This window comes from Alligator mississippiensis, chromosome 3 (genome assembly GCF_030867095.1).
Source record: "Alligator mississippiensis isolate rAllMis1 chromosome 3, rAllMis1, whole genome shotgun sequence".
Classification (NCBI taxonomy): Eukaryota; Metazoa; Chordata; order Crocodylia; family Alligatoridae; genus Alligator; species Alligator mississippiensis.
Genome location: NC_081826.1, coordinates 236620169 through 236637718, shown reverse-complemented (window position 1 = coordinate 236637718; position 17550 = coordinate 236620169). Strand labels below are relative to the sequence as shown.

The window sequence follows — 17550 nt, the reverse complement described above, 5'->3', positions numbered from 1 at the left end:
CGGGGTCGCCAAAGGAAGGCCACAGGAAGACCCGCAGCAGCAGGTGGTGATTGGCCGGGGTGTAGGGGAGGTTGGAGCCCCATGAGTGCCCGCCAAAGGTGTAACGACTCCGGGAGGCGGCGTTAACGGAGACCCCCACCACTGAGGTTCCATCCGAAGTCGTGGCAGGTGAGGTTAGGGGGCCTCCCGACACCACCCGAGGTCCCTCCTGGGGCCCTCTCGTAGGCTCAAGGCAAGCTAGAACGGCCGCCCAAGCAAAGGCAGCTCAAGAGCGCCTGGTCGAGCAGAGGCGGGCACACCCAGATTACCTGGTGGGCCTTGGCACTCCAACCATATAAATTCCACATAATACACTGACCCAGAAAAACCAATACAGTGGCGGACTTCTTGTCCAGGTGTGGAGGTGAAGACCAGACCGGGAACCAAGGAGGTCAAGTAAAGGGACGGACAGACCCCACTGATACGACCTGGAGGGGGAACGAAGAAGCACCCCAAGGCATCTTAAGGGGGGGGTTATGTCCCAGGGACACCGGGGCTAGAGGGAAACCCCGGCCCAAAACCAAAGGAAACGAAAACGTATACTTACCCTTTGCAGGAGTCGAGGCCAGTGGAGGCGCGCATGCCAGGAAGCCACCCGCATGGGTTATTAGCCGCGCTTACGTTCAGCTGAAGCCGGGTGACATCAGTGAGAGACGCCACCTGGCGGGAATAAAGTGCGGCCCCGGGGGCACAGGAGGGGACTGCAGGAGAACGCGAAGCCCGGAGGGAAGCCCGAGGGTGGAAGCGGGCACCCGCGGGGTGTCTCTGCCTTGGGCAGGGTAAGCTGCAGCAGCGCCGAGAGCGGCGAGAGCCGCAGCCACGAGGACTCCAGCTGCGGAGCCGACGCAAGAGCCGGTAGGAGAGCGGGGACGGGAACCAGTGGTGAAGGAACCAGAGAGAGAGCCGGCAGGGAGGCTGGTGAAGGAACCGGTGGGAGAGCCGGCAGGGAGGCTGGTGAAGGAACCGGTGGGAGAGCCGGCAGGGAGGCTGGGGAGGAAGCCCGCAGGGGCAACAGAATCTCGGGTCCCGTAGTCCTCAGACCAGAACCCAGCTCAAGTCACCGAGTCGAGCGGGTCGGGGACGAGGGAAGAGCCAAGGCGGGGCCGGTGATAAGAAGCTGAAAGATCCACGACTGAAGGTGGAGTTGGCCGGGGTGTGGGGGAGGTTGGAGCCCTGTGAGTGCCCGGCAAAGGCGTGTTGGCACTGGAGGCCACGGAGAGGGGGACCCCACCACTGAGGGTCCAGTTAAGACCATGGCTTGTGAGTTTCGGGGGTCTGCTACCATCACCCGGGGCACCCTCTGGGGACCCTCCCGTGGGACCGGGGCAGACCCGGTCAGCTAACCGCGCAAAAGTAGCCTGGGAACACCTTTTGGAGCAGAGGCGGGCACAGTAATGAATGATGATCACTTTGGACCTTCAACTCTAGACTTTTGATTAGAACGAAATTCTATGGTCCTTTCTCAAAATGAAAAATATCTACTCAAGTAAGTAATCTGAGCTCACCTGAATTCAGAGGTCACCTGGATGGGTACTGTGTTACAGAATTATGCTCCTAGTACACAATAGTTCATGGTTCAAAATACATCCTCTAATATCATCATATACAACATAGTTTATGCCTATTTGGATTTCACACTGTCAAATAATGTTATTCATAGATTATTATAATGCTACTCTGATTCTGTGGTGGGTGGTAAGGATACTTACTGAATACCTACCGAGATAGTTATTAGTTTTTTTCAATATGTCTAACTTACCAGCTTTTATTCCTTTCAGTTGCCTGTAGACATGTGGGGACACTGCTCTGACGCACTGTAGTCACAGAGCATTGGAGCAGACTTAACTGATCGGGTCCGCTGAAGCATGCTAATTAGTGCAGTCCAGTAGTCTCTGCTTCTTGTGTATTCAGCATCTCTGTGTTTTTAAATTAATATATTAGTCTTTCTGTGTAAATGTAATTATTTGTAGAATATTTTAAACAAATAACATTGGGATTTTGGACTTTTGGAACTTGAATCAGGAATAATCACTGTCCATTGCATTAATTTTTTTTCCCTCCAAAAATTACATGAAGGCATTTCTGTTTCATAGCTAGAAGACCACTACTCTTGTTTAAAATCTAGTTGAAAATTGTGATTGGAAAACATGAAATAACAAAGCATTTTCAATTCCCTTTTTAAAAAAAAACAAATAAGTGCTAAAAGTCACGAAGACTTCAGGATTCCAGAATATTTTCATGAACTGTTACATACCAGTGGCATCTTATAGACTAATTCAGGGGTGGCCAACCTGTGGCTCCCGAACCACATGTGGCTCTTTAGAAGTTAATATGCGTCTCCTTGAATCTTTGCACAAGCACACGGTGGCCAGCTTTCATATCTGTTACATTACATCAAGTGACACAACTGCTCATAGTGAGCACATTACTCAGTTTGGACTCAGAAGTTTGGACCCTGGAGCCATGTGTTGGCCACACCCTGGCACTAATTCAAAGAGGCATAAACTTTCAAAATTGATATTAATACTTGTATTCAAAAACCTTTATGCACCAGGTTTGTTACTTTACTGGTTTGATTAGTTACTTCCATTAAAACGCCTTGTTGGACTAAATAGGGATATATCAGTCATTTGAGGAGAGAGTAGTACAAATACTTTGTAAAGAAACTTAGTATGAAACAACAACTGATTCTTACAATATTTTACACTAATGCCTGTATTATGAGAAATATTGTTTCCTTTCAAAACTTAATATTTTTTTAAACAGTTAACAGTCTGATCATCAGACTAAAGACTCTACAAATGCTTGTCCAAACTGGCAATGCACTTGCTTGAGAACTATGCCCCATCTACACGTTACACTTAAGATGTGATTAACCAGTTAATCATGTCTTAAGTGGTCATAGGACCACATGTTCAATTAATTAATGGTGTGATAAAAAGAGGAATAAGCTATAAACGTTTTTACACAAAATATGTGGAATAACTTTGTAGCTGCTTTCTATCATGCCATTATTTGAACATATGTCTAGGGGCTTCTGTGGCTGGGAGCACCATCAGCTGACCCCAGCTTGGTGCATCCCTGAGCCTGGGAGCTCTTAACTGGCAGAGGGATCCCAGCCATGGGGTACAAAACACAGCTCTGCACTGGGAGACAGCACTCTATGCACTACTACAGTTGGGAGATTGCAGCAGCTGTGATCTCCCAGCCACAGGTTGGCCCATGCACTCCTGTGGCTGGCAGACCACACCCCATGCATCTCCACAGGCCAGAGCTGCCCACACGGGTAGGAGCCCTTCAGTTGAGGGAACTCCCAGCCACTGGGATATTGCTTCTTGCCAGTGTAGGGGGAACCCAGGATCGCACATTAGATCCCATTGTGCCTTTATCTATACATGTAGAGGAGCCCTTAGATTGCTCACTTAGGGTGCCTGTACAGTAGCATAGAGGCTGCTCCAATGTGCTGTAATTATGGTGTGTTGGAGCAGACATGATTAATTGCATCTGCTGGAGCGTGGTAATTACCATGCTCCAGCAGCCTCCCACATCTCGTGCATCAGCATCCTGCATTTAAAAATGGTGACAGGGGCTCTTGAACTAAAGCTCGAAGAAGGTTTAGTTCAAGTGCTCCCACCACCATTTTTAAGCACAGGGACACTGATACACAGGATGCTGCAGCATTTTAATTAGAGAGACTCTCAGAGCCACTCTAATTAAAGCTCTGCCCCCCCACCCCATGGAGAATGGGTAAAAGTCCCCTTAAAGACAAAGGTTAAATTCAATTGTTTCCTTTATTCAGAACAATTCCCTTCAACTTCCATGTTTAGTTATCTTATGGAGAACAAAAATCTCTATATTTCTAAACCTAAATAACTGTTAACACAGATTTGTTAGATGAGTAGCAGTGACTGAAAGTAGTTTGTATTAAGTTCACCATTATGGTTATTTTATACATAATACACCAGTACAGATAACTATGTCCTGCTTTTTAAAGCACAATCATTTAATTGTTATATTATGAGAAATGAATAGAATGGTTGCCAAGAGACTAAACTGTTGCATAGGTTATATGCTGAGGAAGATGTTTTTACCAGCTGCAAGCTGCAAAACCTGAAAATGGAAAACATTCCCAGAAACATCCCCAAGGGGTAAAGGTTTTCATTTTGCTGGTTACTCCAATAAACTTGTTAAGGAAACAGTACAGGTTACTTCAAACCTGTAAAGTCTGCTAGGACTAGCAGAGAGGGCCTTTTCTTACCCTATATTTTAAAACTACTTTAGTCAAATGCTTATAAAGCTCTTGGTCTGTGTGACAGGGTGAAGGTAGAGAGACAAAGAGAAAATTATTGGGACAATCTCAGAAGGGGGTGGGGAGTGCGGCGAACCTGAGCAGGAGAAATGCCGTGCCAGTGGCAATGGGCACCATCAGCTGGAGGTGCAGGAAAAATGGTGAATCACAAGCCTCTGTAAGGAACCTAGCTGGGGGATGCAGGGAATTTAAAGGACACCGACAAGGCAGTTGGCTTCGATCCTGAGAAAGAAAACTTGAAGAGGGAGAGATGATGAAAGAGAGGGATTGACCCTGGGGCTCAAGGAAGAGCCCCAGCAGCCCACTTACCTGTGGAAGTCAGGAGAAGAAGCATCGGCGATGTCTGTGTCAGTGAGTCTGAGCCTGGAGGGTGCAATGAACCACCGTGGGAGCCTAAAAGACAAGGACAGCAAAGAAGGTATTAAAGTAAGTCAGGGAGGAATTCCCAGACCCAGTTCTGAGAGACCTGGGTGGGATTCAAACTGGGATGGCCAGCTTGGGACCCATGCAGAGAAGAATGGGGAAGTGGCCAGGGTGAAGAGAGGATCCAGGGAACCAAGACTAGTTAGGAGCTGGAGCCCCGGAGAAGAATACTGGTAACTTGTAAACGCAGGACACCTGGTGTGGATAGGGCAGGGGATGGTGGAGCGCTGCAAAGAGGAGCCAGTAACCCTGAGTCAGCGACAGCCGACTTGTCTCCTAGGATCATTGCTATCTTTAATCCTCTTTTTACATCAAAGTCGTGGTAGATGAGCTCTAAGAGAACACCTGATCCTAACAAGAGATGATGACTCAACCGCCTCCTCCAACTCCTTCCCCTCCACCCCCTACTTACCATCCCAGAGCCTGGGTCCAGTTCCCTGCAGCGGTGAGCAGGGACTGCCTGACTTGCCAAACCTCTGAATCTTTTCCAGATCAATTTGGAGGCTTCAAATCAATTCAGGCCTTTTTATTGGTCTCCTGATTCAATTTGCATTCAGTGTTTTGGCTGCCGAATTGGGCCAAATCTCCTCTGAATTGAATCAGCACTCGAAGCTTTGCATGGCCCTACAAATTGGCTCCAGCTGGAGTGGGCTCTCAGCTTACTTGGCAGGCACTTCTGGCTGCCCGTCCTGAGAAAGAGGAAGTGGGCAGCTTGTTCCAGTGTAATTAGGTCCTCAGTTCTGGTGGATGGCAGAAGTGCAGGAGGATTTGAGGGGGTGGCAATCATACCACCACACCCCCTGTAGCCACCCCTATTCCTGGCTTGTCCATAAGTAGCAGTTAGTATAACAGTTGCTGCCCTTTTGAAACAGCTCAGTGTGTATGTCTATACCCTTACATACTGAAATTAGTACATAGAAAAGTGAAGAATATAAAGCTCTCACTTGATTTTATTATATTACAGATGGAAGAAGTAATAGCTCCTTATTCATTGACTGATTTCTTTCTTCTTAGCCTTACAAAGAACACTACGCAGCTTTAATCATTCATTTCCGAGGCTCATGTTTTTAGAAACTATTTGTGAACAGTTTTTGACTTAAACTATACATCATGTACACACATTTAGTGCCAGCTTATAGGTGAAGTATTCTGCAACTGCAACAAAATCTTAAGTTCCTTTTATGACTTTTCAAAAACAGTTTAAAGAAAAACAAACAGTGTATCTAGTGATTTCACTGGGATCAAGCTCCGGCTAATGTTTCCTTTTGATAATTTGTTCACTGTTGTTTTGGCAAATGCTTATTCAGACGAAACACAAGCAATAAGATACACTTCTATGTTTCCTGTTCGACTGCAAGCTTACGTTAAATATTTGAGGGCAATGTGTTAGACCCCGACTCCATGTGGTGCCCAGAGACTAGGGAGATGATGATCCAATTGCTCATGGATCCTATTATTCATTAGCCAGAGTAAGGAGGGAGCAAATGCTACTTGCACACATTGCTCACAACAGCTTTATTTACAATGGAGACAGCTTCGGGCAAGCTCCCTCACAGACACCCAGCCTGTGAACATGGGGAGCACCACTGAACAATAGTTCTTTTTACATTTTATACACCTTGGTTCATACATATTAACATCTGTTCCACATCTGTCTCTCCTTCTGTTCCACCCATTTCTCCTCCCATTTCAAGCTCCACCTCCATTTACTATTTACATCATTAGCATGGAATTGCCTATGCATTTCATTCATTTACATGCCTCTCTGCTAAGAGCACATGCATAAGACTTTGACCTCCACTTCTTTCAGTCACTTGCTGGTTCTTTGCTGATTTCAGCATCATCTCCAAGGTCTTGCTTCTGCTTTATCTCCTGACAATAGCTGGTGGGCTGCATCTTGTTCTCCTTACACAATGGGCTCTAACACTATGACCTTGTTTAGAAAACTGCTTGCCTAAACATTTGCAAGGTTAGTCTTCCATCATCCTGCCTTGTGACCAGCAGCTTTTGCTGAGACACAGAAAAAAGCCTTCATTTAGCTGCACATTCAGTGCTCCCCAAGATACAAATGACTGTCACCCTAACATAATGTTATTGACAACATTTGATTTTAAGGCCAGATAGTTTTGTGTGACCTTTTGTATGTTGTGGTGTAACAGGACTGCCCCCTGGAGAGGCTGTGATGCCCCCTGGAGGCCACATGGATTCTGCCCTACTCTGGCCCCTGAGGGTACCCTGTCTGTTTTCTCTCCTGCCATGCTTTTGATGGAATAATATGATTACAAAAAGGAAGGATACCCTGGAGTCCTAGAGTGATCCCTCTTCTGTTCTTTGACCCTCCCAGATTTAGTTGGTCTCAATCTTGCCCCTTAAGTATTAAGTGGGGTCCTAATAGCCCCATCCATGCCCCAAGGGCACCAGTTGCCTTAAGGGTTAGTTGTGGCCTCCTCTGCCCCTACAGCCACACTTATGCCTTGCAGACATTACTTCATTACTTTAAATTGTCCCTTAGGCATGATAACCCTGTATGTTAATCAGCTAACCTATCCAGCCTGCTAGGCCTCAGCCCTGGCAAGGTTCACTTCTCCCTGGGCCCCTGGATGTTGTCTGTCTTTCATCAGTACTGGGCTTCAGCCCTTTCCAGGCTTTAGCCCCCTCAGCTCAAGCCTGGTTGGCTTTGGCCTCCCCACTGTGACTTTCTGCTGTCTGGGCTTCTGGGCCCCACATGGCTGTCATAGCTCTATCCTAGACCTTAGCCTGGTAGATCTTTAACCCTGGACTGGGCTGCTTCTTCTTGTACTATAGCCAGCCTGCCAGGCCCCTGCCCTGGCAAGGCTCAGTCTGTTCTCTGGGTCCTTGGCCTTAATCTTCCCCCAGGCTTTAGTCCTCTTGGCTTAAGCCTGCTCTGGTTTCATTCCCTTCATTCTCTGCACACTGCTATAGTGGTTATATCCCTGTCTTAGCTCTTGGCTCTTAAGGTTCCTGACCCAGCCCAGACTACTCCCATGGCTTTGGCTCGCCTCACCTTAGCCAGCACCAGCCTTAACCCTTTGGGCCTCTGGCCCCAGGCCAGGCTTCCTGCTACTGAGTGCCCACCAGGCACCCCTCCATGGCCTCCAGACCTCCCACATCTGGTCCTCTCATATTAATAGGAACATAAACACAAACCTACTGGCTATCTAACAAAACTCTTCCCTCATTTGGTCTTAACTTTTCTGCAAGCCATAAGCCCCCCCCCCCCCTTTATTTGCAGCTCCTGGGAATGTGTTGGCCAGTGGTCAGTACCTCTCCTACTCAGGAGCTCCTCTCCCTGTTGCTTACAGGGTGAGATTGAATCTCCTTGCTCCTAGTGCTGGGTTTATGTATGCTGAAGTACTGCCCCTTCTGGTCAGGTGACCCTCATTAAGCACAGGAGTTTCCTCTTTAGGCTTGATGGTCAACCTGCTTTTTGTGGTGCAGCTAGCTCAGGGGTGGGCAAAATGGTGAATCCCAGTAGCTCCTGCCCCAGTTGCTGTTGCCATGGAGACCCTAGGAGCAGTGGCACCAACAGTGTGGGGCCAGGGTTTCCATGGAAACTGGCCCCAGTAGCACTGGCAGGGCACATAGCTGGGTGGGGAATTGCTCCAGGGTCAGGGCTGGGATCTTGCAGTGATGACAGTGTGGTCTGGAGCTGGGGCAGAGCTGCAGTCTTCTTCCTCTATGCCCCTGCCCTGGGGTGTGCAGGCAGATTTCAGCTCTGCCCTGGCTTCAGATCACTTGGTCACCACCATGAGATCCCAGCCCCAGAGCAGGTCCCCGCTCAGCTGTGTGCCCTGCCAGCACTGCTGGGGCCAGTCTCCATGGAAACCCTGGCCTCCCACCATCACAGCCCTGCCGCTGCTGGGGCCTACATGGAAACTGGCTGCAGCAACGCAAGCAGGGGCTGCTGGGAAATGGAGTCTGCTGCAGGCCTCATGAAGTCCATGGGCCAGACTTTTCCTGTCCCTGAGCTAGCTCCTGCTCAGCTGCCTGCTGCAAATTTTCCTTAAAGTAGCAGCAGCCCCTGGCTCCCTGTTACATATTGGTCATTAAATTTCAGCCAGTTATACCTGTATAAGCTCAATAATTTATACTGGAAGAACGCATACTTGCAGAAAGGCATTCAAAACTAACTTTTAGAATCTTAGATGTCTAAAAGGTTACAGAAGTTCCACTGTAAGCAGATAAATCCAAAATACTGTAATAAAAATAATCTAGGTCAGCAGCTGGTTAAATTTACTAGTTACCTTTCTTGTTTGACATAAAGTGTCAATAGATGATTGCACTTCTGCTTCTGGGCAAGCCTAGAAATACCCTCCCATTTAGCTAGGCAGAGGAGTGCCTAAAAGCCCTATGACCCAGTCCAGAAAGGAAGCCAAAAGGTGAGGCACAGGTCCCTTACCAAGTGCAATCATAACTGCTTTCTTTTAAACATGCAGCCAGAAGAGGAGGAGTGGAGGCACCTACCTTTTCTATAATAACTCTGGGGCTAGAATGTTCATCCGGGAAGTAAGAAATCCTGGTTTAATATGTTCTTCAGCTTAAGAGGGTTCAAACTCACACTTCCTACCCCTACAGGAGAGTTTCCTAACCACTAGTCTCTTGGGCAGTATTGAAGCTGTGCTATATGCAGAAGGGAATGCAAGATTCATGGGGCCAGAAAGAGAGTGCACAAAAGGGAACATGATTGTAGCCAAGTTGTTAGATGCACTTAGCTGGGAGGGGGAGACCTGGGATCTGTTACTTGCTCTGAGGACTATTTATGTATTTTATATTAGCTAGCCTTTGGGGTGAAGGGAAGACATAATCCTGGGTATTCTTTCCTTGGAATCCCAGAAAAATGATTCCAGCCCAAGACAAGGGAATTGTAAACAGCTGGTCCTCCAAATAATACACTGAATAGTTACTTTACTGTTCAAAGTATCAAACTGATTTATTGAACCACCAATGTTGGTTTAAAAGAAAATATGAAGGTAGTGTATTTTAACTTTATGGTGATATTTGTCATGTTGTCATTATTTACTCTACATTATTCACTGTTCTGCTTTTTTTTGGTGTCAGACACCAGTGTTATCAGTGGTGGTTTTGAAATTTATTTTGGGGTTGATTGATTGATGAATCTGCTAAATAGCACTGGGCTTTCTACTGAAACCTAAGGAACACCTTTAGGTTTTGAGATATATATCTCACATAAATGTATTTATCTACTTGTACTGTAAGAGCACATAGGAGTTCAGGATGACCCCATAGTAATAGATATGACAACATGTATTTCAAGTTTTCAAGTTTATTTCAAGTTGCTCAAAAAGCTTTAACTGCAAGACGTTACAAGTGGATGGAGATGGCTAGTAAGGCAGATGGGGGAGTGCATGGGCATGGAAATGGTAAAACGAAATCTGTTTGACAAAATAAATGTTTGTTTCCACTCTTAAACGGTGTAGGCATCACATTGTCTTGTAACACCCAGAGCCCTAAACTCTAACTGGTAATATTGGAAGTCAAAAGCAAATATACAACAGATTTTTAAAAAATATTTTAAGAACTTATAAACCTTTTCCCCCCAAATCCCAAAACAATAAAGAGCTAGAAAGGAAGAAAGAAAACTCATTTAGTCTGGTAAATAGAAATGAGCCAGAACTGTGGGGTGGTCATCACTCAGAATTGAAATGGATGAAAAGACTCTTTTAAATGCAGTTAAGTAGGAGGGTGAAAGTAAAGTGAAAGAAAGAAACTTTGTAGGTAGAAAGCACACTAAAGTATCTACTTTGAAAAGTCTTATCATTTTTAAAAGAAATGCCTTTTCTCTTCTACTGACTCATTTATAATAAAATAAGAAGACATTCTGAGGACAAAGATTTATGTCTATCTTCCAAGATAAAGTAATTTATTATATTTCAGGATTACTTTTGCCTGATGATCTGATGATTCTTTGCTATTAAAATACTTATAAATCAGCATCTATGCATATACTTATTATAATGAAATGTTTGATCAAGTACTAGAACTGGCCAAGAACCAGGTTTCCCATCTTTCCATAAATGGAAATTGTAAATTTAGAGAAGTAGGGAAGGAAGCTATCTCAGGAGGTCATCTAGTTCAACCCCCTGCTCAAGGCAGAATCCATCCCTGTCTAAACCTTCTAAATTGTTCTTAAAATGTTTGGAACAAACTCTTAAACCCAACTGTTAGTCATAGGGTGCAGAGATTACATGCTTTAGTGGGGCTTTTTTGTCACTTTATCTAATAGCTTATTGAATCAGCTTTAGCTAAAAGCACCAAAAAGCCCCGCTGAAGCACCCAGTCTCTATAGATGCTGCAGAGTTGGGTCAAACTAATGCACTGCTGCTTCCGATAGAACAAGTTCTCCCCTCCATCCCACCCCCCCCTCCATTTCTCAGCTCCCATAATGCCACAGATATCAAAACTACCCTTTAATTTGCCACAGATAAAGCAGGGGGATGAGGGTACTCATATTATACTTTCATTTTTTTTTCAAATCACTTGTTAAATGTTAAGCAAATCTCAAGAGACCTTTTGAAGAAGAGTTATGACTACTATAATTTATCAGATGGGGAAATGTGTGGCTATATCTAAGGGGAAAGACCTATTGAAGAAAGAGGTAACAGTTGTTAAATACCTTCACGTAAATAAGAAAGATATTATATAGTCTTACATTACTAATACACCTTTTATAAACAGAGGTCCTGGTTTTTCTTTAATAATAATTTAAAAAAAATCACAGATTCTGATTAAAAATGCCAAAATTCATGTTTTTTCATGATTAAAATGAGACACTACTATTTATATAGGTATCGGTTGAACATAATGTTTTATTGATATATTTACAATTTTAAATCAGTCTGGAAGCCTACCAGTGCACCAATCACTATAATAAAATAAATTCTAAGTACTTATAAATTTTGGCATTTGATTTGGGGTTTTTTTAGCATGGAAAAATCAGAGCTCCCCATGCTCCCTTCACTCACCAAGATGTGGGTCCTGCTGCAGCCATCTCCCTCACTCTGCTTTGTGGCACTGAGCAGCCCTGATATGCCAGTGTCCTTCTTATGTCACTGTCTATCACTTCCCAGCCACAACCCCCCACTCCTGTTGGTGCCCCTCACTCTCCATCCACAGCACCCTGACCCCCAGAGGGGCCTCCCAACTGCCAGGACTACAGGTCCAGGGCCCTGGGGCTGCAGCCTCTTCTCCCCCATCCCAGCAGCACCTGAGCCCTGGTTGCCACTTGTGGGAGAAGATGGCTGCTGTAGCAGAGCAGAATATGGAGCCTGGCACCCCATCCACCACAGGTGGCATGGCCAGAGCAGAGCCCATGGGGGTGGGGTGGATGCAGGCTCAGGCTCCCCACCCTGCTGCCCTCCCACCAGGGTCTCCACAGCCCAGCAGGTGAGACCTGATATGGCAGAGCAGAATGGGGCTGAGTGAGGAAGCTTGGTGCCACTGCCATGAGCCTTATGCTTCATGGCAAGGCACCCCCTGCTCACCCAGAAGCAGTGCAGGGCACAATTGTGCTACCACCCCCACTGCTGCCAGGCAGGCAGGGGATGTCTCACCATGGCAGCACAGGATTAGTGGCACTGAGCTTCCCTGCCTCATTCTGTCTTGCCATGCTGGGTCCTGTCTGCTGGCCTGCAGAGGCACTGTGGGGAAGACAGCAGAGCAGGGAGCCCTGAGCCTACAGTGGGCACTGCACCCCCCACCCTCACCCCATGCACAAATCTGGGGGCATGTGCCCCCCCCCCCCACCATGCCCCCATGGAAGTTCACTCTGTGGTAAGGAGCCACCCAAAGCACCGTCCTGCCCCCCACCCGGGCCCTGTGGCTGTGCATTCTGGCCCTGAGCCCCAAGCCCCATGTAACACCCCAGCTGGGCAGCAGCTCCAGCCTCAGCCCTGCCCATCTCCCTCCCTCCCTCACTATGTGGGCCTCAATTCCACATCCTTCCACCAGACTTACCTGTGAGGAGCTACTCTCTAGGCTGCCTAGCAGCCATGTTCATGTGTATGTGTGCACATACACATAGCACCCCCTGCCTGACTGCCCTCTTTCTAGTCCCCCCCCCCAGCCAGCAGGAACTCTGTCAGCCTGCAAGGAGAGACTCACTGTTTCCTGTGTTTTTCTCTGTTAAAGGAAAAAATCCAGGTTTTTCTCCTTAAAATGAGAAAATCCAGGTTCAACATGTCCTTCAGCTTCTTTTCAAGGACAGTGCTTCAATCAAGCTCTTATTTATGGTTGCTTATTTTTTTATGGATGACTGAATTTTTTATTGTATTTTTTTTTACAGATTTTACAGACAGGCAGTGTTATCTTTGTTTATGGTTTGTCCATGAATTTACATATTGTTGGTAACCCTGTCACTGTTGGATTCTGCTTCCCTCTCTACTAATACAAGGAAACCACAGCTTTGCCCTTAGCTTGCATATCACTCATGCATGCTGTTGTGAAAATGGATGTATGGGAACAACAAGCAGGTCAAGGAGTTGAAGCTATTTAAGGTCAACACCTTCCCTCAATTTATGACACACACAGCTACAGGAGACTGTACTAGCATGAAAGCAACTGCACATGGATTTTTACCCCATCTGCTTGAAAAATACATGCAATTTTAAGTTTCTTTCTTTCTCTCTCTCTCTCTCTCTCTCTCTCTCTCATGAAACTGTGAAATGCTACCCAAATTATATTATCTTTCAAAACCTAAAAAAGAGAATAAACATAGTGGATTTTTTTCTTTGTCTTTTTGCAATATATTGAATCCTAAAAGAAAGTGTCACAGGAGTGAATTGAACCCACTTACAATGTTTAATTTTTTTTAAAGCATTATATAAGGCTACAACATTAGGTACAGCCTTTCTTTCCTTTCCTAGAAACAAGAAATTTATGGATGGAGATAGCAAGTGAACTTTATCTTCCATCTTCCAGCCAGTGCATCTTTTAGTTCATCAAGCAAACTATATCATTCCAATACAGACAAGTATTTGTGAAATAAAGCCACCTGCTTCTGTAGCATCAGAAATAGAATAGCCCAGGTTTTTGAGAGAATGAGTCCTCCCTGATTCATTCTCCAAGTTCTTAGTGATTATGGTTGTGATTTAAGTATTACACACTTTGTAGGTTAGTATATCTCCTTGATAGAGATGAGTTATAAGCAAACCCCATCATCTGAGGCTTACAGAGCTGCTCAAAACACACAGCGTGCTATGTTCTAATTGATCTAACTTGAGATACTCAAGAGACTGTTTCTCATTCCAGATCCTGGCACAGCATTTGAAATCAGTGAAATGCTCTTGCTGTTGGATCCTGGTATTGGATTTTCCACGACAAACCGTACAATTCTCAGAGAAAAGGGCTCTGACCTTTAGGAATGCTCTTTTTGATGGTCTGCCAGAGTCAGGGTTTGGCAGTTTTGAAAGCATATAAGGAATTCAAGAATTATCATTAGAATGGCTAGTTAATATTTGTAAATAGACTGAGAATTCAATAAAGATGTCAAACAACAAAAAATCTCCTTTTTTTGTCTTTTTGAAAACCCCATCTTCTGTAGCTGTACTGTAGACAGCAAAGTTGATAGAAAAATAAAACTGGAAAGATGGAGAATTTTATCAGAAATATGCCTGAAGTAGCTAGGAACAGAACTGTCATGACATAGTATGAACTATGTGAAAAAGCAACAATTACCAGAGCTTCCTGGAGATATTTCAGTGCTCACATTTTGTGCACCAGACAACAGTAGTGTCTTACACTTAACCAGATTTGGTGCCTTTCAGAATCATGGGACTCTATGAACTCTTGGATTTTTTTTTTTTAAACAAAAGAAGATGCTGGTCAAAGTTATGTAATTCCAAAAGGACAAATATGCAAGTTCTCTATCACTGTAGGATGATGGATCTAAATGGTATAGAAAACTGAGGAGACTGTCTGTCAAATATAAAGTTTGTTGGTCTTATAGAGAAATAATTATTTCTGTTGCTGAAGAGGGCAGAGCTGGCATATAGTCTGGATGTTGTTTGTAGTTGTTTTCTTTAGTATTAAGTTAAGTACAAGCCTATTTTGTGCTTTCTAGCTCTGACATATTAAAATTCTGCATATTCTGCAAAGCATTTCCTGCTTGGGAGGGTGAAACAGTAACATTCAGCTTGGAAAATTAAACATTATATACTGGCATCTGTATCTGTCCAGAGTAATATACTACTACTTTCCACTTTTGAAATAAAAGAAAAAAAAAGGCCTATTTCTTCATCTAGGATTTTTCCCACCTCTGGCAAAGCCATTACCAGCTCATTCCCAACCAGGTGGCTTTTCTACTAACATTTTATTTATGAAAGCAAAACGCCTTGTCACATTTCTCATCTTCTGTTCAATATAAATATTGCTGTTATCCATTTTTTACATACATACATTTATTCTAACCTTTAAATATATAGTTGCTGACCAAAGTAAGAAAAACATTCATTTAAAAATACTATTTATTGGCCCTGGGAGTTAAGTAACATGCATTTTTGTTGGTTCTCTGAGGGGAGTTGCTATATCTGAGGTCAGTATGAGTGAGCCCAATTGTATTTTGATGACAATACAAAAGTTAGAGGAGTCCCTGGTGGTTTAGTGGATCCATGTTTATCACACAGGACACCTGGGTTTGATTCCCAGGCACTTATACAACTACAGCTATGGAGACACCAAACATCTGGACTCAGCCTGGCCTTTGGATTCTGTCTCAGTGGTCTAAAAGGAGGATGAAAGGTCTGGGCAGCCTCCACTTCTCCAAAAATTCCTGCCCAGGCATATGCATCAAAGGTCTGGGTGGCCCTCATGCATACACCATGATCTAGGAAGATTGACAGTTGCCACAAAAGTTAGACTACAAGATGAGAGACTATCTGGATCTCATACAGGGGCAAACAGGCAGTCTGCACTTAAATAATAATATCAGTAATCCAGCATATTGTTCTGGTTGTAAGATCACTTCTACAGTTAAATCCACTATTGCTAACTCTTGCTAATTTATAGCAAGCAATATGTCTTTGGCTATTGTGGCAGGAGCTCCTGCAAAAAAAAAACTGCTGCCTTGATACAATGAGAGGAGAGTTCAGAGCTCTTCCTTCACACAGTTGTCTGTGATCTTAGAAGGAACTGTGTTGAGTTACAAAAACAGAAGCTGTGAGTTCTACTGCAAGCTCTTCCAATAACTCCTGTTAATGTTTGTGTTGTTGCAACTCTTAATATTAATGTTTAAATATTTGATCTTGATGATTACATAGACAGCTGTGGGAGATCAGTATGTCCCAAGATCAAATCTTGAACAGCTCAGAGCCTTCCTAAATTTTCTTTAGTTGTTAAAGCTATCCCATGCTCAATAGGGCTGTGTGGAACTTTAGTCCCTGATTCAATTCGGCAGAGATTTGGCCCGATTCAGTGGCTGAATCACCAAATCTGAATTGAATCAGAGCACCCTTTAATCTCTCTGAATCAAATTGGAGACATTCAGAAAGATTTGGATATTCAGACACAGAGACAGCTTTAAATGTTTTTTCTATATACCTTTAGGTACCAGGCAGCTCATGAGTGTTGCGACACTGGGGTGCATGGATTGTCCCACAGATGCACGGGGGGCTCCCCAGCATGCTCGGCAGGAGACCTAGAAGTGGACCAGAAGCATTTCTGGTCTACTTTCAGGTCTGCCAGGGAGTGTGCAGGTCCCTCCCCCCCTGCAGTGACTGGTGCCTCCTGGGTCGGGGTGGGGGGAACACCAAGGGTCCCCCTGCAGCCAATTGCTGAGCCAGGGAGGTGCAGGGGGGGGGGGGGGGGGGGCGAGCATGCTCCCTGGCAGACCCTGAAGTAGATTGGAAGTACATCCGGTCCACTTCTGGGTTCACTGCTGAGCACATGGAGGGCCCGTGCACACTCCTGTGGGATGCTCCATGTGCTCCAGCATTGCAGTGATCACGAGCTGTGCCTGCTACCATAAGGCATGCAGAAAAAAACATTTCAAGCTGTGTCTGTGAAGGAGTGTGAGAATAAATAAGAGCCCCCAGGTGCCTTACATGCTGGGCAGGGGAGGTCAGGAGAGGAAAAGCAGCCGGCAGCGACAGACAGGGAAAGTGAAAGCAAGCAACACTTACAGTGTGGATGGCCAACGGGGCTGCAGCTGGAGACTGGAAGGGAAGAGAAGCAATCGCCACACTTCCAGAGCAGCATCTCACTCCAGATTGGAGGAGGGAGGCTGCCCAGAGGTATTTTCAGCCTCGGAGAGGGGCAGAGGGGGTCAATTCTCTGCGAACCTCAGGGCAGGAGTGGCTGAGCATCCCAGCAGGAAAGTGTTGAGAACCCTGCTAGAGAAACGCTGCGGGTGTGACCCAGAGAAGGAGGCAAGCGGAGGTCTGCCCACACAAGGCTTCTGATAATCCCTGGAGTGGAGTGACAGCTGAGGATCTGGGAGAGAGGCCAGAAGAATTGCTGTTTTCAGGTTAGAGCCTCGCTGCACATGGGAGAGATCCCACTGGGACTGTGAATGCTCATGAGTAAACTGGGGCAGGCCTGTGCTGAGCAGTGACTGGATTAATTGTTTTTTTTTCTGTTGTTATTTGGACATGACAGCCTGATCCCAGGTGAAAGGGACATGGACTGAGTGTGACAAAGAGACTGAGAGCTGTCAGGTTTTGCTTTCTTTTGGATATTTGAGCACAGGCCAAGGCCAGCCCCTGGAAGGGTATGTGCCTAACTAAAGCTGACAGCTACCCTGGTGG

At 45.4% G+C, this 17550-nt stretch overlaps 1 long non-coding RNA gene across 1 annotated transcript in view; it reads right to left on the bottom strand.

Moving 5' to 3' along the window:
• The window catches only part of LOC109281841 (uncharacterized), a 40103-nt gene extending 22940 nt beyond the window's left edge, over positions 1 to 17163 (bottom strand). Inside the window, exons 1-3 of the long non-coding RNA XR_002088626.2 lie at positions 16927 to 17163; positions 4658 to 4741; positions 1799 to 1955 (exon numbers count right to left, since the gene is read on the bottom strand). This is a non-coding gene — a long non-coding RNA (uncharacterized LOC109281841). The remainder of the gene's footprint in view (positions 1 to 1798; positions 1956 to 4657; positions 4742 to 16926) is intronic.
• Positions 17164 to 17550: the final 387 nt, after the last annotated feature.